At 37.2% G+C, this 19,961-nt stretch overlaps 1 pseudogene; it reads left to right on the forward strand.

Annotated features, from left to right (window-relative positions):
- LOC114092822 (actin-related protein 2/3 complex subunit 2-like) overlaps positions 1-19,961 on the forward strand; it is a 45,133-nt pseudogene that overhangs the window by 16,188 nt on the left and 8,984 nt on the right.

Genomic DNA, 19,961 nt, shown 5'->3' on the forward strand with positions numbered 1-19,961 from the left:
GCAAATTGGTGCAGCCAATTTGGAAAGCAGTATGGAGATTTCTTGGAAAGCTGGGAATGGAGCCACCATTTGACCCAGCTATTCCCCTTCTCGGTCTATTCCCTAAAGACCTAAAAAGAGCATGCTACAGGGACACTGCTACATCGATGTTCATAGCAGCACAATTCACAATAGCAAGACTGTGGAACCAACCTAGATGTCCTTCAATAGATGAATGGATAAAAAAAATGTGGCATTTATACACAATGGAGTATTACTCTGCATTAAAAAATGACAAAATCATAGAATTTACAGGGAAATCGATGGCACTAGAGCAGATTATGCTAAGTGACGCTAGCCAATCCCTAAAAAACAAATGCCAAATGTCTTCTTTGATATAAGGAGAGTAACTAAAAACAGAGTAGGATCGAAGAGCACGAGAAGAAGATTAACATTAAACAGGGATGAGAGGTGGGAGGGAAAGGGAGAGAGAAGGGAAATTGCATGGAAATGGAAGGTCCCTCAGAGTTATACAAAAGTACGTACAAGAGGAAGTGAGGGGAAAGGGAAAAATAATACAAGGGGGACAAATGAATGTCAGTAGAGGGGGCAGAGAGAGAAGAGGGGAGGGGAGGGGAGGGGAGGGGGGATAGTAGAGGATAGGAAAGGCAGCAGAACACAACAGACACTAGTATGGCAATATGTAAATCAATGGATGTGTAACTGATGTAATTCTGCAATCTGTATATGGGGTAAAAATGGGAGCTCATAACCCACTTGAATCAAAGTGTGAAATATGATATATCAAGAACTATGTAATGTTTTGAACAGCCAACAATAAAAAATTAAAAAAAAAAAAGAAAAAAAATGACTCCCTAAAAGCTTAACTTGAAAAAAATCTAAAGTTAAAGTCAAGACCAAAATGCTGTGTGGTAGAGAGAAGTAGTGGAATCATGGAAATTGGAGATCCAGATTATAGCCATAGGTTTTTTTTCTTCCTGGAAAATAATTTTCATCTGGAAAATTAATGTTTTCCAAATGTAATGCAATGCAATGCAAAGAGATTTATTTAGAGCAACACTAATCTTTATGGCATATCTAATTACAGTTTATATGTAGCCATGATATATTTGCTGCCATAAACTAATAAACACTGGTGCAAGGATACAGAACTGTTGAACCCATGCAGACTGGTTGATTTAAAGGTTAAGCATTCTCTAATGAGAATCATCTAGGTCATTATCTCTAGCAGTGGTAGAGATGAATGGGCAGGAATTAATTGTAGAATCCATATAAATTATAGGATAGAAGTTATTGAAGCAGAGACTGATGCCTTTGTAGAGACCAAAGTCTCACATTTAAAAAAAAAATGAAAGAAAGGAAGAGAAAATCCTCTCAAAGAAAAAGAAAATACTAGTGACAGGACACTTGATACCTACTTCTAAGTCAAAGGCAAATAAACACTCTACTGCCATTGCCAAGCTGTATGGTTTCCCAGTTAGAAGCCATGCATGATACAACTAACCTTAATATGTTTAAAATGTTTTCATAGTATCCCCCTTTCCAAAAATGACTCTCATAATGTCACAAAACTAACCCATCAGGAGAGCTACTATCCTACATGAAGTTACAGGATTAGGAAACTTAAAAATATACACTAGTAGTTTTTCATTCAACCATAATGAACAGTTATTGGATTTAACCTTCTCTAATTGAAAAAAAATTAATTTGGGGAAAATATATAAAATGACTGTTTTTAGACATCGGCAACATAAAACCAGGCTTCCTAGTAGAATGTGAGCTTAATAATAAATCCTCAGTAAACTTCCTGGAGGGAATTTCCAAACTGAGGCACAAGGAGATGCCCGAGCAGAGTGGTTGTTCAGGGCATCCAAGGAGTCGCTCCCTCTCCCACCACCCCACTGCATTTCAAATCCTACCACCCAAGGCTCTCACCTCTTCTAACCTGTGTTGTTGCTCTTTCCTCTCAGCTGGTCTTCTTTCTTTTAGTTTAACTTTTAAAATCCATCCTTGAAATTTATGCCTGGTTGATTTTTCCGAAATGTAAATCTGGTTGCAATTCTTTCAGTTACAATTATTCAGTGGCTTTCTCTGCCTTTGGGATAAATTGAAAGAAATTAGCACAGAACATAAAAATCTTACTAGTCTGGTTTCTATTCATTATTACCCCCACCCTTCCACTCAGTCTCTCTTTCTACCTCCACAACATCTGACACTCCTGCCTTACGTGTAGTTGCATGAACAGGACATTCTTTCACATGTTCACTGTCCATTTCATGACCAACCTGTGCCATCCAAGAGGACACTAAGCTTACAAGGTCCTGTATTGGTTCAAGGTTCTGCTGTCACCATCTTGAAATTCTATTTATTTATTTATTTTGCATTACAATTCTTAATACACCATTATACCATGATTTATCATATCTCTGATTATATATAATGCATGTTGACATCAAATTCACATCTTCATACATATATTTTGTATAATGATGATTGTCTCCTTCCACTATCCTTGCTATTCCCCTTCTCCCTTCCTTCCCCTCCCACCCCTATTCCCTATCTAGAGATAATCTTCCTCCCTCGCTCTCCCTCCCAACCCCATTTTGAGTCACCCCCTTATATCAGAGAAGACATTCGGCATTTGTTTTTTTGGGATTGGCTAACTTCACTTAGCATAATCTTCTCTAATGCCATCCATTTCCCTGAAAATGCTATGATCTTATTCTTTTTTATTGCTGAGTAATATTATGTTGTGTATAAATGCCACATTTTTTTTTAATCCATTCATCCACTAAAGGACATCTAGGTTGGCTCCACAGTTTAGCTATTGTGAATTGTGCTGCTATAAACATTGATGTGGCTGTGTCCCTGTCATATGCTGTTTTTAGGCTGAAATTCTTAACAATATTTTTTCTGCAGTTCTGAGGATTTCCTCATGAATGTAGAAAACAGTTCTTTCACTGACCTACATCCCCAGCCTGAAATTCTTAATAATTTTTAACAAGATGCCCCACAGTTTCATTTGGCTCTGGACCCCACAAATGATATAGATGGTCTCCTCTAGTTTGGGATATACTATTCTCTTTTATTGACATTAACACACAGAGAGAGACACAAACTCACACACTACCTCACACAGTGGAGAGCACATGGGGATTGGGAGGATGTTATGGAAGACTTAACATAACGGTATTAATAAGACAGTAGAGTTTGGGTGAAATATAAAGAGCCAGCACCAGGTCACTTGAACTTGAGTTTCAGGTCTGTCAGATTTCAGCTCTTAACCTCTCTTAATCTGTTTCATTTCCTATAATGGATGTTATAACATTTTTCATCTTACAGCAGCTCAACTGTTGAAAGAATTGACTGATTAATAAAGTTTGTAAACAGTAAAATACAGTTAATAGTTCTAATCACATCTTCATCATTTTAATTGGTTTCTTTTAGCTAATAACAACTAATCCTCACTTCCAGGAGGAAGTATTAGGCATGTCAAAGCCTCATAATTCAGGATCTTTTATACTCTAAAAAAACTCTAGGAGTACTTCAATTATGGGCTAATAAGGTTCTTATTCAAGAATTCCATGGACTTAGAAAAAATGTTTATGATACAGTTCCCATATGTGGGTGAGAACATCTTGACTATTGCATAAGAGTAAAATCATAGGTCATCTAAAAGAGAAATTATGAATGCATTTCACAATTAAATCATCTATTAGTTTATCCTGAAGAGTGTCCCAGTTTCTATGACATGAACACACTCATATATTGCTGGTATAAATGGATAAACAAAATGTTGGTTCCTGTGATAGAATACTATTCAGCATAGATAGGATGCAACTCCCGGCACATGCTATCACACTGAACACGAACCACAGGGCAAGGAAAGAAGCTAGATAGGAAAGGTGACATGCTTTATGATACCAGTTGTATGAAATATATTTTAAAAACAAATATATATGGTGCTGTGTTAGAGTCTGTAAACAAGTCAAAATAACACCTGGCATTTTGCCAGGGGAATGTTAGAGTTCGTAAACAAGTCTGGATGGTGCCTGGCAAAATGCCAGAGGGAGTGGTTTGAGAAGTAACAAAAGCGAGCCATTAAGTGTGGAGATTCCTTATTGGTTGACTGATGTATCTAGTTTATGCTAATTAGATAAGCTGTGTGGAATGTATAAATACTGCTCCTGTCCAATAATAAACGGCTCCTACTCCTGCTGTATCAACGTACACAAGTTATTCGTCACCCCCCGGTTATTTTGCTGCAGCCAGCCGGACTGCGGCAGTGCTGGAGTTGTGGCTCAGTGGTAGAGTGCTTGCCTAGCACGCATGAGGCGCTGGCTTTGATCCTCGGCAACACATAAAAATAAATGAGTAAAATAAAGATATTGTGTCCATCTACAACTAAAAAATTTTTAAAAAGCAAATATATACTGATAAAAAGCTGCTCTGTGGCAGTCTGCATGTGAATGCAGAATGACAAGAATGACCTAGAACCAGATTGCAATGATGGTTGAACAGCTATATGAGTTGGCTAAGAATCATCTAACTGTACAGTGAGTGACTTTATAAGAGCGTTAATTGTACCTCAGTGAAAAAGCTGAAAAGTAAAAAGGAAAGAAAAGAAAAAAAAAGAACAAGAGTAAAACCTCACTGGTGTGTAACTCTCACACCCAGCCTTAGCTTCACACTTAACCCCAGCTCTAATAAGTAGCAGTTTTGTAATCCATGCCAATCACATAATAAATGAAAGCTCAGAATCCCTCCTACCCATCTCCAAGGAAAGTGAAGCAGATTTTAAACCATTAACAACTGTTGAGATGACCTTCCCTCTTTTTCATAAGAACTTCTAATATACGTGGCTGTATAACCAATGTGATCCTGCAATCTGTACACGTGGAAAAATGAGAATTCATACCCCATTTGAATCAAATGTATGATATGTCAAGATCATTGTATTGTCTCTAAAAACTAATAAAAAATAAAAATTAAAAAAAAGAAAAAAAGAACTTCTTAGCTTCTTATCATTTCTACTCAGAAGAAAAAAATCATTCCAAAGTAAACAGTTCAGCTTGCAACCTAAAGCAACCTTTGCATATTCTCCTTCTCCTTGTTGAAAAAGTTTCTTGTTCTGTACTCTTGATTCTATAATCTTTTCTAGCATCATCATTATTCTCCTCTCTGAAGGTCCTCTCTCTTTTTACTCAGACATCTTAAAAAAAAAAAAAAGTCTGTAATCTCAGCTACTTAGGAGGATGAGGCAGGAGGACCACAAGTTTGATGCCAGCCTTAGCAACTTAGCAAGACACTGTCTTAAAAGGGTTGGGAATGTAGCTCAGTGGTAGAACATTCCTGGTTCAATCCCTAGAACTGCCAAAAAAAAGTCCAAATTAAAAAAATATATCTTAAGCATGCAACCCACTTCTATTTACAATCCACTGGCAAAATTCCTTAGGGAAAACCAAGCTTATAATCACTAACTCATATCTTAAATCTTTCTCCCTTAAGAATCAATAATAATCTTGTAAATGCTAGATTCAATGGTTGTTTCTAAAACCTTCTCATCAGCCCTGCTATTGTTCACATCTCTTTAATGCAATACCTTCTGAAATCCCTACTTCTGCTGATTATTGCAATTTTTCTTCTGTTTCTACCTCTTCAAGGGCTAGATTTCACACTTCCCATCCTCTAGCTATTCTGATTTGGAACTTTTCATTTAGTGTCTTGCATGGATTTTCTGTCCTTCTTGGATATTCTATACCCTATTGCAACCACAATCTCTGCCTTTCAAATTTTCAATCCTAACTTCTTCAAGTTTTTTGATTTGTTCTAATTAGTTATACATGACAGTAGAATGCACTTTGACACAACAGACATAAATAGAGCATAACTTCTCATTCTTCTGGTTATACATGATGTAGAATCACACTGGTCATGTAGTCATATATGTACATAGGGTAATAATGTCTGATTCATTCTACTATCCTTCCTATCCCCATACCCGCTCACCTCCCTTCACTCCACTCTGCCTGATCCAAAGTACCTCTATTCTTCCCTAGCCACCCCACTTATCGTGAATCAGCATCCACATATTGGAGAAAACATTCAGTCTTAGGTTTGGGGGATTGGCTTATTTCACTCAGCATGATATTCTCTAGCTCCATCCATTTACTGGCAAATGTCATAATTTCATTCTTCTTTAAGGCTGAGTAATATTCCATTGTGTATATATTTTCTTTATCCATTCATCTGTTGAAGGACACCTAGGTTTATTCCATAGTTCAGCTATTGTGAGTTGAGCTGCTATAACCATTGATGTGGCTGCATCACTGTGGTATGCTGTTCAATCCTAACTCCACCTTTCATTCCATCTTTTTAACTTTTTTCTGTATAACTTCATCTATATGTTCAACTTCCAACACAAATTTAACATATCAAAATAAACCAAATGCTTATCCAATTTCACTCCACCATAATAACGCTTCTAAAAATATGTAAAATTAGCCAGGTGTAGTGGCACATGCCTATAATCCCAGTGACTCTGGAGTCTGAGGCAAGAGGATTGAGAGTTCCACATCAGCCTTAGAAACTTAGCAAGAATCTATCATAGCAGTAATACTATTACAGTACCTAATCAAGTTAAAAATGTATTATTATCAATTAGTGTCTAGTCCATATATAAAGTTATCTAATGTCCCCCAAATACATTTTACAGTTGATTTGTTCAAATAAGTATTCAAAATCCATCTATCAATTTAGTTTTTTACCTCTTCTATTTTAAGTCATACTCATACTCTTCAACGTATATATTTTTCCACCTAAGAAAGCAATTTTTTTATTACCATGTCTATAATTTCTTATAAGATCATTGGATGTCAAGCCCTTTTCTTATGGAAATCATAATAACACTGAATTATTGTCTAAAACATGACAATAGGACCCACTCATCTATAAATAAGTTTATATTACACACCATAGTATATGAAATCTAATGTGATATTCAGAGTACAGTAAAATAAAGGATCAGAAGCAATTATGTGAAGAATTTTTCTTAATCACAGGGTATCAGAGACTTTTAAAATAAGTGGTAATGTAGAAATAAAACATTTACAAAATCGATTCAGGAAAGTTAAGGCTTTGGAGAAAGTTTTTTTATTCAAAATAAGTAGGTTTTTGGAATTTGTCTTACAGCATCTTAGAGAGATTAGTGTTAAAGAGCCAGTTAGAATTTCAAAAGTGAGCAATGTACATATTTACAATTCTCACCAGCAGCAGATATGTTCTTTACCTGAAAATTTGCTTTCTTCTCAAAATTAAGCCAGGAAATGGCAGAGACAAAGAAAGAGGGACAAAGAGAGGGTCTAAGAGACAAGCAGAAGTAACCTCATAATACAAATGAACACTATAAAATTATTTGTTTGTTTGTTTGTTTGTTTATTTATTTATTTATTTATTTATGTGGTAATGGGGACTGAACCCAAGAGTATTTTACCACTGAGCTATATCCCCAGCCCTTATTATTTTTTGTTGTTGTTGTTTTGTTTTGAGACAGGGTCTTGCTGAGTTGCCCAAGCTCACCTTGACGTGGATTTCTTATCAATAGCATTTTGGTGAGAGAAGGAAAAAGGGAAAAAGAACGCAATGCTTTTGGAATGCCTCGTGTGTGCCAGGATGGGAGCTTTCAAGTGTATTTTCACTAATCTCATAAGGTCTTAAAACTTGAGATGAAAACCATAAAGAAAGTAAATTTGGAAAAACAGGATATGAAAAATAATGTTGTTCTATTTTACTGGAGAAAGAAGAATATATTCTCAACAAAAATACTAGCAATTTAACCCAGTAACATGTTATGAGTATTATACATCATGACCCAATAGGGTTTATCGCAGAAATGCAATATCATGGCCCCAAATACTCAAATGGATAGAAATAACACGTATCATTTCAGTTCAAACAGAAAAAGAATTTGATACAATCCAATACCATATCATGACTCTACACTCAGTGAAGTAGGAATCATAGGAAAGTTTCTTAACACTATAAAGGGCATTGGTGAAAAATTCATATGTAATATTATATACATTAGTTAAAGACTGAAAATATTCTCCCTAAAATCAGGAATGAAACAACAATGCTACTGTTGCTACTTTTATTCACTATTACTGAGAAAGACAACACTTAAAATGAGAGGGAAAATTTCCCAAGCATATGTCTGATAAGGGTCTAATATCCAGTCAGAGAAATGCAAATCAAAACCACCCTAAGATACCATCTCACTCCAGTAAGATTGGCAGCCATTATGAAGTCAAACAACAACAAGTGCTGGCGAGGATGTGGGGAAAAGGGTACACTTGTACATTGCTGGTGGGACTGCAAATTGGTGCAGCCAATTTGGAAAGCAGTATGGAGATTTCTTGGAAAGCTGGGAATGGAACCACCATTTGACCCAGCTATTCCCCTTCTCGGTCTATTCCCTAAAGACCTAAAAAGAGCATGCTACAGGGACACTGCTACATCAATGTTCATAGCAGCACAATTCACAATAGCAAGACTGTGGAACCAAACTAGATGCCCTTCAATAGACGAATGGATAAAAAAAAAAAAAATGTGGCATTTATACACAATGGAGTATTACTCTGCTTTAAAAAATGACAAAATCATAGAATTTGCAGGGAAATGGATGGCATTAGAGCAGATTATGCTAAGTGAAGCTAGCCAATCCCTAAAAAACAAATGCCAAATGTCTTCTTTGATATAAGGAGAGTAACTAAGAACAGAGTAGGGACAAAGAGCATGAGAAGAAGATTAACATTAAACTGGGATGAGAGGTGGGAGGGAAAGGGAGAGAGAAGGGAAATTGCATGGAAATGGAAGGAGACCCTCAGGGTTATACAAAATTACATACAAGAGGAAGTGAGGGGGAAGGGGAAAATAATACAAGGGGGAGAAATGAATGACAGTAGAGGGGGTAGAGAGAGAAGAGGGGAGGGGAGGGGAGGGGAGGGGGGATAGTAGAGGATAGGAAAGCCAGCAGAATACAACAGACACTAGTATGGCAATATGTAAATCAATGGATGTGTAACTGATGTGATTCTGCAATCTGTATATGGGGTAAAAATGGGAGTAAAAAAAAAAGAAAAAAAAATTTGGTCTTTAAAAATCATTCATTTAAAGAAATATTTGGGTTTAAACATGTCCATAAGCCAGATACTGTGTGGATATGCTTATATTCTTGATGGAGAATCAGGGTAGCACATGAAGAATAGGTAATAATAAAGAGGTAGCCTAGCACAGCAACACATGCCAGTAATCCCAGCGACTCAGGAGGCTGAAGCAGGAGGATCACAAGTTCAAAGCCAGCTTCAGCAACTTAAGGAAGCCCGAAGCAACTTAATGAGACCATGTTTCAAAATTTTTAAAAAATTTTTAAAGGACTGGGGATGTGGTTCAGTGGTTAAGTGCCTCTGGGCTCAATCCCTGGTAACAAAATAATAATAAGGTAAAGACAATGACCAGAGGGAAATGAGAGTCAAGTGAGAGTGAATCAATACTTTGCTTATTCCAAACATAAAATAAAATTAGAGTCCACAAATTTAGTTTTATGAAAATATCTAATATTTTATGAAAATATTTTAAAATAATTGCCCTTCCTTTTCAATTGTGTCTCTTGGAAATTTTTTCCCTAAATTAATTTTAAACTCCTATTCTCTCATCTCAGCTCTTAATACATCCTTCCATCTTTTATTTAGATTGATTCTAATTTCTTGCTATTAAAATATCTCAATGAATAAATGTACTTGAATTACTTCACAGATGCACAAATCACAGTTATACAACAAATTTCCCAAGGAGAACTTGCATAACTTTGAAAGCTATTGCACTTTTGGCTTTTATCCAAACACAGTGTTTGACTTCTCAAAGGTTCAAATCTTTCATTTCCTTCAGGAATATTTGGAAGTTTTCCTTTCATGTTTTTCTCATTTCTAATTAAATTTTTTCCTATATATTTCATCTCTCTTTTTTTTGTAGCTACTATAAATGAAGGCTTTTCAATCTCTTATGGTCTAATGTTGCTGATGAATATAAGAAAATTACTGATAACCAAATTATGCTGTTACATGCAGTAATTCTTTACCCCTGGCCCCCATTTAGGTGGGGGCTTTATTAAAGCTCAGACTTGTTTTGAGTAGTAATTAAACTCCCCTCAATTTATCTTTTTGGCACTATGGATGACTCCTCCACCTTCAAGCCTCTCTGGTTCACCTACTTTTTCTGACCATGCCACATGCTTTTTAAGTTAATGTGGTTTTAGTCTTTTGCATTTATCTAGAGATAATAGCTACTTTCTTTCTGCTTTGCTATAGCATGTTACATAGATCTGGTCCTTATAGACTAGTCTGCTAATAATAGATTATGATCTTCCTGGCTTTTAAGTTCCTTAAAGCCTCCAAATGGAATTTTGTAATTCCTATATTCCTTTGGTGTGTTGGATGAGTGCCTAGAACATGGTAAATATTGACTGAAGTACACATATTGATGTAGGTAGACAGGTAGGCAGGCATATTGGTGTTTTAGTCAGCTTTTGTATCATCATAATCAAAATACCTTACTTAGAGGGAAAAAATTTATTTTGGCTCACAGTTGGCTGACTGCATTGCTCAGGGCCCAAATGATAACATATCATAGTCAGCTCGTGGCCACACCCCACCTGCCTACAGTTACCACGCAGTCAGTTCATTTGAACTAGAGGTTATAGTTCTCGTAATCTAATAATTTCACCTCTGATTATTTCTGCATTAAAACAGGAGCTTTGGCGGGGGGCGTTGGGGGAGCACCTTACATCCAAACCAGAGCAGTAGGTATAGAGATAGAAAATTAAATACTAGATAGACAGATAGTAGCTTCTGGACTTTAATGTTTTAGACATTGGAAACATTTCAAAAAAATTTAGGGATAACCACAAAATTCTTAGGTTTAATTTTTCCAATTCAGAGCATTAAAAAACATTATAAAACTTTGGTCTCCCTAACTACTTTCATCTTATATGAGAAAGAATGTATTAATCCCAAATTAATAAGGAAAGACATGAATCTTAGACTAAATCATAGAACTTTAATTTAGATAAACTGGGTAAGAATGTGACAACAGCCTAGTTTTGATCTTCTCATTCCTCTTTCTAAAAATTTTACAGAGAAATCAGGATAACAACAATACCAACCACAACAGAAAGTACATCCTCAGCAAAAGGACACTGCAAACATGCCCGTTACATTAGGTGTGATCAAAGGGCTAGATTTGAGAAGTGGACCTAAGAAGCCACATTGGTACAGTCATGGTCTTGGGAGGAGTGGGAAACCGAGGGAGCTGGTTGTGCCAATCTCAGACTGACAGCTGACACTCACTCCTAAAATGTATGGTCCGGCCTCCGTGGGGAAGGCCATGAGCAATACTGAAATGGAAGAGAAAGCAATAACAGGAGAAGACAGGTGTGGAGGGGGGCGGGGGGCAGCATAGGAAGGGCTCAGGGGGGATCTGAGGTGACTAGATTAAAAACGTTTCTGAAAAGGGAAAGGAAAGAAGGCCACACCTGGGCTCCTCCTTAGTCATAGCTGGGGAAGCTTAAAGCTGTCAGGAATCTCACTCTTGTGAGAGCCAGGGGAGGTGAGAGGCCCAGCAAGGCCCTATTGTAAAGAAATAGCTCATTTCTCATCACCAGAAGAGGTGTCCGGAGAACTATCCTATGTCCTTCCTCACACCACAGAAATCTTTAACTAATGAGTAGTGTGGAGAAAACAATATGTTCATATATGTATAAACAGAGCATTGGAACCAAGAAACCCTAAGAAAGAATAGGAGACATCTTGTCAGAAAAAAATAAGGTTATCATAAAACAAATGAAAATTATAACTTGAAATTCCTACACACATTGGAAGAAAATGAACACAACTCTTTTGACTTCTATGATGAAAGTGTATGAGAAGGAGAACAAGGAGAAGAGACTGAAATAACTTGTCGAAAGTAATTCAGTCATGCTTTATTTGTGATTCATTAATGGGGGCAGCCTCCCTTCTATAAAGTAGAATGATACTCCCATCTGGCCATAGTAGAGCAAGGGATTTGTAAGGGAACAAGGAAACAGAAAGACAACAGAAGAAACAACAGATTGGTTAACATCAGGTTACCTCAGGTTACTTCAGTATAAGGGTTAAAGCAGAGGGGACTTCCTTACCATGTAGACCAGATTTAGGTAGACTGGAACCTCCCATTTTCAGGAAAAAATTTGTCTGTTTCGAGATCTGCTCCTTTCGAATTTTGGTTGGATTATGTGGCTTTTAGCATTTGGGTTTGATCTAGTTGCTTGGACCAAATGCAGGCGCTCCATCCAGAACAATGGCCTCCCATAATTTCTGTTTAACATACTTGACATGATATTGTGTGGACTGGTCAGGAAAAGTAAAAGAATTTGTGAGGCTGAACTATATGTTGGGAGAAAAAAAAACTCATGCATGATTCTAGAAAATCTTCTTACAGATAAATTTTGAAGAGTTTATTTGCTATATTTCCTATCCTAAATAAGTCTGGGCTTCACAAAAAAAAAAAAAAAAAAATGAAGGACCATTTAAGGATTTGAAAGAGAGTGAGCTAATTCAATCTATGTTTTTTGAAGATAGCTTTAGTTTCTTAGTTTCTTGAGTGAAAGATAAACTGTACAGGTAAGCAAGTGTTCACACACAACAAAGTCAGTTAAGAAACTATTGTGAAATTTCTGTTGACTTTTTCATCTATCACCTACTTACTGAGTATCTACAATATGCCAGGCCCCATCTAGGGCCTCTGAAAATAGCACTGAACCACAAAGTGTCCCTGGGCTAAGGTAGTTTACATCCTAGCTAGGTGAGACCTCTATCACAACAAATAGACACATACAGTGTCAGGTGACTGTATGTGCTATGAAGACAAGTAAAGCTAAGTAATAGCACAAAGAATGAATGATGCTGGGGTGAAAAGGTCAGAGAAGACCCCCCACAGAAGAGGAACCCCCCCTACTCCCGCCATTTGGGCTGAGACTTGAACAAAATGAACATGTAAGCCATGATTTGATCTCAGTGAAAAGATAGTATTTTGGCAGAAGTCAGGAGCTAGGGGTAAGTGTTAAACCAAAGTAGTTGGAGACTCTCCATTCATTGAGATAGTATTTAAACAAATCCTGGTGCAAATAGAAAAATCAAAATGACAAACAGAGATGCTGGGTGTGGATAGGCTAACTGAGAAAAGAGAGACTAGAACACTGAAAGATTTGGAGGCTTCCAGTTATCTGCAGGCAGATCTTACCAGGGAAATGTCTGTTTTCTTAAGACGATAAATTCACTTTTCTCTGATGAACACAAAGTTAAGAATGTTGCTCGTGGTAGTAATTAGTCAATCTTTTTTCCCACCATTCATTAGGAACAATCCTATTGCACTAGGAGGAAAAAAAGAAAAACAGGAAGGGGGATGATTTGGCCACCAAATGCCTTAGAGAAAAAGGATCCAGTAAGTTGTTCCAGGAATGTAGTGTTTCAGCCCCTCCCAGCTTAAAAGGGAATCTTGAGTTGACCCTCTTAAAAATTACTGTTCCTTGTAAAATGGTACAACTACTCTGAAAAATCATTTGGTAGTTTCTTTAAAAAACTAAACATGCACTTCCCATATGACCTGGCAATTGCACTCTAGGGCATTTATTCCAGAGGGGAAAAAAAAAACATGCCCACATGAAAACCTGTGCGTGATTATTCACAGCAGCTTTATTTATAACTCTTAAAAATTAAACACAACCAAGATGTAGAGGAATGGTTGAACAATTATGGAACATTCCTACCATGGACTACTACTCAACAAGAAAAATATACAAGCTACTTTTTTTAAAAAAAAGAACTTAACCTTTATTTGTTTTTATGTGGTCCTGAAGATCGAACCCAGTGCCTCACCCAGCAAGGCAAGTGCTCCACCACTGAGCCAAAATCCCAGCCCAAGATACAAGTGATTGATTGATACATGCAACAACTTGGATGGATCACAAGGGCATTGTGCTGAATTGAAAACTCCAAGCTTGAAAGATCATACACTGTTTCTACACTCTCAACAAGAACGACGTAGAGGAAGAGTTTATTTTGGTTCATGGTTTCAGAGGTTTAGTCCATTGTTGGCTGAGCCATTGCTCTGGGCCCAAAGTAAGGCAAAACATCATGGTGGAAGGGTATAGTGAAGGAACACTGCTCCATTCATGGAAGCCAGGAAGCAGAGAGAGGGAAGGAGAAAGGGGCATCAAGGAAGATGAACCCTTGCACTGCCATGCCCCTGGTGACCCACAGCCTCCTGCCATGCCCCACTATTCCATTTGGCCATTCAAACTAGGATGAACTGATTAGGATATCTTTGTCATAATCTAATCATTTCACCTCTGACTATTCCTGCATTAATTCAGGAGACTCTTAGGAGATACCTCATATCCAAACCAGAACAGTACCTACGGCTTTGATATTTTACTGATTGCCTAAGATCTAGCCATGGGGGAAACTGAATGAGGAGTACACTAGACCCATTTACACTGTTTTGATAATTTTTGTGAATCTGTAAATTTTTAATTAAAAAAGCTTTGAGATTTTTAAAACCCTACTCAGGATCTCTAGACCAAAAAGGAAAAATTATCAACCACTTATTTCTGATTCAGGAAACTTATACAAATTTAGAGTTAATTTTAATAAAGCATATTTGTATTTCACAGAATGTTATGGACTCTTCAGGGTCATCTAGAATAGCACACTTTTTAATCAGAAATAATCTCTAAAATATCACTTTATGGCTTCTGAAAAAAATTAGAGTCTGACCTTTATGAAAGACAGATTCAGGATAATTCAGAAGTTTTGTTTTTGTTATTATTTTGATCTGGCATGGGTCCCCACCCCCATCCCAAAGTCTCATGGGTTTGTCCCAATGCAGCAATCCATTGAAGGATTCACAGTTTGAATTAACTTTTGGGAGGTGGTGAAATGTGTGGGAGATGGGACCTAGTAAAACGCTGTACGTCATGGGGACATGCCTTTCAGGACTGTATTTGTCCCTGGCTCCTTTCTTTCTCCCTCTCTCTCACTGGTTTCCATGACCTGAGCAGCTTTGTTCTGCCCCACACTTCTGCCATGATGCTCTGCCTTATCTCAGGCCAAAGCAATGGAATTGGCCAACCATGAAATTGTAAGCCAAAGTAAACCTTTCCTCCTCTAAGTCGCTCTTGTCAGGTGATTGGTCATGCAATGAAAAGCTGACTAAGGCTGTGTGGTAGTTTAAGAAATTACCTCTTCTTTTCATTCTTCCAGGTCAAAAAGATCAGTGAGGTATCCACTCGTAATTTAAGTTCAGGCCAGTCCACGAAGGGTGGCAAGAGCAATGTAACTGTCTATAATGTAGCTTCAAGTTGCTTTTTCTGAACTATTATATTTGTAGAATGCTCCATGGTGGTAATTTCTCAATTTAAGAAAATCCACCTTCTGTCATATATATGACCCTTGCTTTTTGACCCATCCAATATTTGGGTGAATTATAAAGGTTTTGTTGTAGTTTTAAGATGGGGTCTCACTATGTTGCCCAGGCCAGCCTTGAATGCCTCAGCTCAGGTGATCCTCCTACATCAATCTCCCTCCTAAGTAGGAGGGATGAGAGGCATGTGCCACGTGCCAAGCTTAAGAGGTATTTAATTGCACTAGTTCTCCCCTTGTGGAGGCCTAGTCATTCAGGATGCCAAGCTCAAGTGCCATCAACTCTTAAGTTTTCCCTGATCTCCCTCCCTCCACCCATTAGGATACAGAAGCCCCTTGATCAACAATAGAGTTATTCCCAATAAATCCATCATAAGTTGCAAAAATCATCACCATAAAATTCACTTAATACACCTAATCTACCAATGAGTATCACAGCTTACCTTTAACGTGCTTAGAATACTTACATTAGCCTGCAGTTGGGCCAAATCACATGGCATAACACCTATTTTAAAAGAGTATTAAGTATCTCATGTAATTTATTGAACACCCATATTCAAAAATGCTGGCAGAGGGGGTGTGGGGGTTGAGCAGACCAGTCGGTGAGGTCGGGGGCCAACCACCACCGTGATCCTGCTGGAAGTGAACAATTGCCTCATCAAGGAGATGCTCATGCTCAAGTTCACGAATGCAGCTTCCGGAAACAAACTAGAAGCAGTAGAAGTAACATTTGCAGATACTCCTATCGTATTTCAAATCCTAATGGAGACAAAATGAAAGTGATGATCTGTATTTCTTTGAATTCTACAAGGAACTTCAGGCACATGGTGCTGATGAGTTATTAAAGAGGGTTTATGGGAGTTTCTTGGTAAATCTAGAATCAGGATACAATGTCTCTTTGCTATTGTTATGATCTGAGTTCGTCAATACAAGTTATAGTTTATAGATTAGAAAATATAGATTAATAAAATAGTAAGTATAGCCATAGTGACTCCATCTTTATAGTTCCCATGTGAGAATGTTATATAAGCTGTTTTGAAGAAGCATTTTAAAAAAAAAAAAAAATGTTTTTCTGTGCTTCATACAACCTGCAAATGTACTTGAACCCGGGATGTACAACACAACTGTGCTCGAACCCACCGATGTGGTTGTCTAATTCTGCTCTGCTAACTGCTTTTCTCAGCCCTTGTATCCTGCTTGTTTGCAATTTGTAGATTCCATAAGATGAGGTTTTCTTCCTTAAATATTAGAACCAATATTAGAACCTAATATTTTCTTCCTTAAATATTAGGCTACTTGGGCTCTGGCAGAAGCATCCCTGGCCGGGAGGGATAGATAAAATAAGATTCTTTAATTTGTTTCAAATCCAGTCTTTGTGTTCTTTCTGAGCAGTCATGCCATAACACTACATGACCTCGAAAATCTGCCTACGTCCAAGGATTTCATTGTGCATCAGGCTGGCATGTTGAAAAAAAGTGTTTTGCCTCTGTCTTGGAGAAATACTTCCAACTCAAGAAGAGCGCAAGGAAGTTATAGGGCAGTTATCCATTATAGGGATGATGTGACCTTGTACATTCAATCTAAAAAGGACAGTCACAGTAGTCTTCCACACAGCGTTTAAGGATGACGACGATGTGGTCATTGGAAAGGTGTTCATGCAGGAATTCAAGGAAGGACCCAGAGCCAGTCACATAGCCCCCACCCCCCTACCCCACACCACCTCACCTCCCCTTCTCTCTTTGTTTAATGTACTTTTAAAATTATTTATTTATTTTTATTCTAATTTGTTATATATGAAGCAGAATGCATTGCAATTCATATTACACATATAAATCACAGTTTTTCATATCTCTGGTTGTATATAAAGTATATTCACACCATTCCTGTCTTCATACATGCACTTAGGGTAATGATGTCCATCTAATTCCACGATCTTTTTTACTCCCATTCCCCCTCCTTTCCCTTCCCTCCCCTTTGCCCTATCTAGAGTTTGTCTAAACCTCCCATGCTCCCCCTCCCTACTCCACTATGAATCAGCCTCCTTATGTCAGAGAAAACATTCGGCATTTGTTTTTTGGGGATTGACTAACTTCACTTAGCATTATCTTCTCCAATGCCATCCATTTACCTGCAAATGCCATTATTTTATTCTCTTTTAATGCGAGGTAATATTCCATTGTGTATGGAATATTACCACATTTTCTTTATCCATTCATCTACTGAGGGACATCTAGGTTGGTTCCACAGTTTAGCTATTGTGAATTGTGCTGCTATAAACATTAATGTGGCTGTGTCCCTGTAGTATGCTGTCTTTAAGTCTTTTGGGTATAAACTGAGGAGTGGGATAGCTGGGTCAAATGGTGGCTCCATTCCCAGTTTTCCAAGAAATCTTCATACTGCTTTCCAGATTGGTTGCACCAATTTGCAGTCCCACCAGCAATGTATGAATGTGTGTTTTCCCCCACATCCCTGCCAACACTTATTGTTGTTTGTATTCTTAACAGCTGCTATCTGTAATTATTATTTTTAATAGCTGCTAATTGCTAGAGATGTTGAACATTTTTTCATATCAACTTAACAAAAGAAGATGATTGTAGATCATCTTCTGGGAAGTGTCTGTTCAGTTCCTTGGCCCATTCATTGATTGGGTTATTTTTGTTGTTGTTGGTGGTGGTGGTGGTGGTGGTGGTGTGTGTGTGTGTGTGTGTGTGTGTGTGTATGAAGAGTTTTGAGTTCTTTATATATCCTAGAGATTAGTGCTCTATTTGATGTGTGTGTGGTAAAAATTTGCTTCCATTCTGAAGGCTCTCTATTCACTTTGCTGATTGTTTCTTTTGCTGAGAAGAAATGTTTTAGTTTGAATCCATCCCAATTCTTGATTCTTTATTTTAATTCTTGCCCTACAGGAATCTTATTAAGGAAGTTGGAGCTTATCCAACATCATGGAGACTTGTGCCTATTTTTTTTCTTCTATTAGGTGCAGGGTCTCTGGTTGAATTCCTAAGTTCTTGATCCACTTTGATTTGAGTTTTTTTTTATGTCAGTAACAAATCCTCTAAAGAAGAAATGAGGAAAACAACCCCATTTATAATAGCCTCAAAAAACATAAAATACTTGGGAATCAACTTAACAAAAGAAGTGAAAGTACTGTACAGTGAAAAACTACAGAAACTCTAAAGAAAGAAATTAAAGAAGATCTTAGAAGATGGAAAGATCTCCGTTGTTCTTGGATAGGCAGAATTAATATTGTCAAAATGATCGAAGCTTTATACAGATTTAATATAATTTAAATCAAAATTCCAATGACATTCCTCATAGAATTAGAAAAAGCAGTCATGAAATTCATCTGGAAAAATAAGAGACCCAGAATAGCTAAAGTAATCCTTAGCAGGAAGAGTGAGGCATGTGGCACCACTATACCAGAACTTAAACTATACTACAGAGCTATAGTAACAAAAATAGCATGGTATTGGCACCAAAACAGACTGGTAGATCAATGGTACAGAATAGAGGACACAGAGACTAACCCACAAAACTACAACTATCTTATATTAGACAAAGGTGCCAAGAACATGCATTGGAGAAAAGATGGCCTCTTCAAAAAATGGTGCTGGGAAAACTGGAAATCCATATGCAACAAAATGAAATTAAACCCCTATCTCTCACCATGCACAATACTTACATCAATTTTTTATCCTCATGATCAAGTGATTGACTGGGAGCTATGGCTGGCTGCTGCTGCCCAGTATCCAGAGTTATCTACTGCATGTTGCTAGCTAGCTAGGGAAAAGATCAAACTTCAAGTTTCTAAGTATTATTACTACTGGATTAATATTGCTTTTTGTACAATTTTTTGTCAAAAATTTGTACTTTGAACTGTCATTTTGGGAGCTGTATGTTAATTGCTTTTCTTCTACATGCCCACAATATGAGACTTACCTTCAGCGCGTAAGTCATTCGGCCATCTTTTACATATTCTAATAACATACCTGTGATTCCACTGAATTTTAAGTTTTTGCTGGCAAAAGCTCAATCTTAAAATATTTACAATAGTTCTTCTAAAATAAGCAGGAAAGAAATGTTGGTTGAATTGAATTTATACAATCATATAATAAACTCTTCCCCATATGAAAATTCAGTCCCCAGGATTTAAAGGGTTCTGAATATTAAAGCTAGGAAGAAAATAATCCTTGGATTTCTAAACTACAAGCAGGCAAACTGAACTTACGTAGGAAATTTAGTTGCAAACTGTAAAGCAAGCATCTCCTTAGGGAAAAGTGTGATTTGGACAAAACCTAATTTGAATGCAGATGTTCTGGACTAAGATTAGTGCATGGTGAGCATTTAGCATAGTGCCTGGCAAAAAGCTAGGACTCAGTAAATGCTACCTACTACACATTTCATTAATTGGGTTTTTTTTTTATTTTTTAATTGATTTTATTATTTTTT

The sequence above is a fragment of the Marmota flaviventris genome, chromosome 7, assembly GCF_047511675.1.
Source record: "Marmota flaviventris isolate mMarFla1 chromosome 7, mMarFla1.hap1, whole genome shotgun sequence".
In the NCBI taxonomy this organism is placed as follows: domain Eukaryota; kingdom Metazoa; phylum Chordata; class Mammalia; order Rodentia; family Sciuridae; genus Marmota; species Marmota flaviventris.